Consider the following 5,216-nt stretch of genomic DNA (forward strand, 5'->3'; position numbering starts at 1 on the left):
TTATCATCAAAAAGACAAGAAATAACAAATGCTGGGTGTGGATGTAGTGAAAGGGAACTTTTGTGCACTGTAATATCCACAAAATTTGGTAAATTGGTACATCTGCTATGGAAAAGAGTTTGTAGGATCCTCAAACAATAACTATAGAAATACCACATGTTTCATGCAACATGTCAGCAGGACACAGTCCCTGCCTACCTTCTCTCTAGTACTTGCATCTCTTCACCTTCAAGGTGCCTGAGGAAGTGAATCATGGTGTGGAAACATGTGGACTTTTGCCTTTCAGAAAGAAATTACCCAACTCATGTTAATCATTATAAATACCTTCTATTCCACCAAGAAAATTTCCATCCTAAAGTTAATCAGTAATGCTTCTGATGCCCTTGGACAAGATACACTATGAGTGACCCTTACAAGTGGGACAGTGGTAAGGAGCTGAACATTGTGATACTCTCTGATCTCTGGGAACACACCCTAGACTTGGTGGGCAAAGGCTTTGGCCTGACCAAAGCTAATCTCATAAATTACCTGTGAACCATTGACAAGTCTGGTACCAAGGCACTTATGAATGCTCTTCAACCTGGCACAGACATCTCTATGATTGGACAAGTTGATTTTGGTTTTTATTCTTCTTACCTGGTTATAGAGAAAGTAGTTGTAATTTCAAAGCACAAAAATTATGAGCAATATACCTGAGAATCTTCTGCTGGGGGTTCCTTTGCTATACCAGCTAACCACAGTGAGACCACTGGCTGGGGTACCAAAATGATCCCCTACCTTAAAGAATGCCAAACAGAATACTTAGAGAAGTTGGTAAAAGAAGTGGTAAAGAAGCAGTCACAGTTCATAGGTTATCCAATCACACTTTAGTTGGAGAAGAATGAGAGAAAAAAAATCAACAATGATGAAGAAAGGTGAGAAAGAAGAGGAAGATAAAATTGATGACAGAAAGCCAAGATTGAAGACGTAGGCTCAGTTGAGGAGTAATAGTGCTAAGGATAAAAAAAGAAAACAAAAAAGTTTAAGGAGAAATATATCAGTCAGGAAGAACTAAACAAGACCAAGACAATTTGTACCAGAAACACTGATGGTATCACGCAGGAAGAATATGGAATTCTACAAGAGGCTTACCAATGACTGGAAAACCACTTGGCAGTCAAGCACTTCTCTGTAGGAGGTCAGTTGGAATTCAGGGCATTGTTATTCACCCCATAGGGCTCCTTTTGACTTCTTCGAGAACAACAACAAGATGAAGAACATCAAACTCTATGTCCTATCTGTGTTTATCATGAATAGATGTGGCAAGTTGATACCAGAATATCTCAACTTGATCCATGGTGTAGTTGACTCTGAAGATCTACCCCTGAACATCTCTGGAGAAATGCTGCAGCAGAACAAAACCTTGAAGGTCATTCACAAAAATATTGTTAAGAACTGCCCTGAGACCTTCTCTGAGCTGACAGAAGATAAAGAGAACTATACATAAATTCTACGAGCTTGGAATCCATGAGAACTCTACTAAGCACCAATACTTTTATGAGCTTCTGTGCTATCACACTCTGTAGTCTGGGTATGAAATGACTTCTCTTTCACAGTATGCATCTCACAGAAAGGAGACCCAGACTTACATCTATTACATCACTGTTAATAGCAAAGAGCAGGTTTCCACTCTGCTTTAATGAAGCCAGTGCAGAAGTGGGCTACTAGGTAGTATATACCTTATATATGATGAAGCCTAAGAATGAGTAGTACTACATGCAGCAACTCAAGGATTTTAATGAGAAGACCCTGGTCTTAGTTAACAAGGAGGACCTGAACCTACCTGAGGATGAAGAGGATAACTAAATAGAAGGCAATAAGGCAAAGTTTGAAAATGTCTGCAAATTCATGAAAGAAATCTTGAAAAGAAGGTTGAGAAAAACTCTCCCACTGTTTCTTCATTGTGCTGCATTGTGACCAGCACTTGTGACTGAACAGCCCACATGGAGCATATCATGAAAGCCCAGGCTCCTCAGGACAACTGTATGATCAGCTCTACAATGGCCAAAAAGCACCTGGAGATCAACCTCAACCACCCTATTGTGCAGACTCTGCAGCAGAAGGCAGAGGCAGATGATAATGACAAAGCCGTCAAGAACTTGTGGTGCTGCTCTTGAAATTTCACTGTGGTCTTCTGACTTCTCACTTAAGCATCCCCAGATCCACTCCAACTGCATCTACCACATGATCAAGCTAGGTCTAGGCACTGATGAAAATGAAGTGACAGCAAAAGAACCCAGTGCTTCTCTTCCCAAGGAGAACTACCCCCTTGAGGATGATGAGAATGCCTCTCTCTCACAAGGAAGAAGTAGAGTAAGAGTCTCTATCTGCAGACCTTGTTCCCTCTGTACAGTATCTCCATGGCTCCCCAGAAGCCCTGAGTGGCTCCAGCTGATTTCCTCTGCTGATGTCTAGTGTTTTTTTCTATCCCATCTTTCTGCCTCGGGCAGGAATCAAGGGCCTCAAGGCTTCGCTTCCCACATTTGACACAGGACTTGGATGTTGTGTATGACAATTTTTTTTTGTTTATTTTGTTCTGGAATTAAAGTATGCAAAACAAAGAAGATGCACTTTAAAAAAAATACCATATAATCCAGCAATTCCATTTCTAGGAATATATCCAAAGGAAACAAAACACTAACTTGAGAAGATATCTGTACCTCCATCATTATAGCAGCCTTATTTCCAATAACCAAGATGTGGACACAATGTAAGTGTCCACTGATGGATGAATGAATAAAGAAGTTATGGAATTGAATATTATTCAGCCATAAAAAAGCAAGGAAATCCTTCCATCTGTGACATCATGGATAAATCTGGAAAGCATTTGGTCGTGTTTATATGTGGAACCTGAAAAAAATTCATAGAAGAAGAGATCATACTTGCAGTTACCAGAGGTGGAGTGGGGAGGAGGAATTGGGGAAAGGTAGTCAAAAGGTACAAACTTTCAGTTATAAGGTACATAAGTACTAGAAATATAATGTACAACATGATGATTATAGCTGACCCTGCTATGTGCTATATAAAAAGAAGTTGTTATGAAAGTAAATTCTAAGAGTTCTCATCACAAGGAGAAAGTATTTTTCTTATTCTTTATCTTTTCTATTTTTTTATATCTATATGAAATGATGGATGTTAGCTGAAATTATTGTGGTAATCATTTCACAATATTTGTAAATTCAAATATCATGCTGTATGCCTTAAATGTATACAGTCTTGTATGTCAATTATTTCTCAGTAAAGCAGGAAAAGAGAACAACATAACCTCTTGCCCACTAGAAAACATCTGTGCTCCTATACTAAGGGAAAAAAGTAGGAAAAAGGTAAGTCTTAGTGGTAACACACTAGGCCAGGCCCCATTATATCCTCTTTGTTCCTCACGTCAACTCACTGAAAAAGCTATTCAATCTTCACTATACAAAAACAAGTTTATACAAATATAATAATTTTCTTATTCAATCTTCACAAATTTCTTGATCATATATGTGGGGAGACCACCTGCAAAACCAGAATTTATTTATAAAAATTGTGTATATATTCTTACATGTTTAAATTTCAGTCACCTTCAAAGATAATAATAGAAAAACAAGTGCTTTAGGTGGTTATAGTTTGAGGTGTCAAACAAGAATGAACTGAGGGTACAAATCAAACAAAAAGTTTATTTGGGGTCTTACAAATTTGAACCCTGGAGACACAATTTCACAAGGAACCTGGAAAGTGCTTTGGGTGCAGAGGGATGTGGAAGAAAGGAGAATTTATAAAGACAAAACCACAGGCTTACATGACTTGTTTTAAAAGAATTATGACTGGTGTAGGCAGAAATAACATTAGTGTATATAGGATAGGTCATTATGTTAGCTGCTTGGTTGGAGTTCAGTGAAATAAGCCTCATTCTGAGAACTCCAACAGGATATAGTGGTTTGTGGCTTGCACAGTTGAAAAGTTCACGTTCCATCTGGGTGTGAAGGTGAATAAAACCAACTTCCCCAGTGATCTCTCAGCTTTAGGGCCCCTTAACATTAGTGACTGCATTTCTTATGTTTCTGTTCATGAGGAAAAACAGTGAGAAAGAGAAATAACATTACTAAATAGATCTAATGTTAAAAGAGAACAGTGAAATTCTCTTTCTCACGATAAGCACTCAATATGCTTTTAGTTCACTTTAATGCTAAATTATCCAAATCAGCTAATACGATATTAAAAACTTTGTTAGTTTTAAAATCAGCCACTGTGGAAAATGACTTTTCTGCAGCTATTCCCAGGAAAAATGCCTTTTATGGGAAATAAAAACTAACAAGTTTGACTAGTACTCAAACATGCTCCTCTCTTTGCTTTTGGGTGACCTTAGAATTTGAATATTAAAGCACTTAATGCAATTTCCCAGAGAAAGAAACTATAATGTGCCCATATCTCTTCTCCAAAAATCATTTACTATCCTGTTTCTGCTTTGTTCATCATTTCATATTCACCTGACCCCACCACTGACACATACACACAAGTCAACATTAGTCTTCCATTTGCAGTAATTTTAAAACCCAGAAGTCACAATAAAAAAGAAATAAGCAAGCCAATAAAAAGAATTCATTTTAATCAGGTAACTAAAAAAAAAGTGTGAAACCAGTCCCAGCCAGGTAGGTCAGTTAGATAGAGAATTATATCCAGTACACCAAGGTTGGGGGTTTGATCTCTGGTTAGAGCACATACTGTAACCAGAAAAGACACCGGCATTTGGGCTGCCTGTCACTACCAAATCCAATAAGCAATGACAGTGATTGAATCTTTTATGGGTGCTTTATTCAGATGGCCTGTAATCCAAGAAGATGGCGGGTTCATACCCTAATAAACCATCTTGCCTTCTCTTTCCTGGCCAGATCTTTTATAAGGGGGGTAGGGGAAGACAATCAAGCTGTGATGAGGGCTTTGAAATTCAGGGAGGATTAGGTGAGTGAAGCTGCACCCTTCCTGTTCTCTTCGGTTAGCTGTTCCCGAGGTGGGCGTCACAAAGAAGGCCCAGATACCCCCAACATGTCCCCAGGCCTTAATCTCTAGTCAGTGCCCCAGGAGGTCGGCTGCTTTTCTCAGGAGCCAGGATGGGCCTTATCTGTAGTTTCTGAAACAAAAGCTTAGCATACACATTACTTGCTAGATTTACAGCTTTTTACCTTAAGCTAAAATTT

At 38.7% G+C, this 5,216-nt stretch overlaps 1 pseudogene; it reads left to right on the top strand.

Moving 5' to 3' along the window:
- Positions 1-233: 233 nt before the first annotated feature.
- On the top strand, positions 234-2,454 carry LOC123824422 (annotated as a pseudogene).
- The last annotated feature ends 2,762 nt before the right edge of the window (positions 2,455-5,216 follow it).

Source organism: Phyllostomus hastatus, unplaced genomic scaffold, assembly GCF_019186645.2.
Source record: "Phyllostomus hastatus isolate PE091 unplaced genomic scaffold, TTU_PhHast_1.1 phas_contig_563, whole genome shotgun sequence".
NCBI lineage: Eukaryota > Metazoa > Chordata > Mammalia > Chiroptera > Phyllostomidae > Phyllostomus > Phyllostomus hastatus.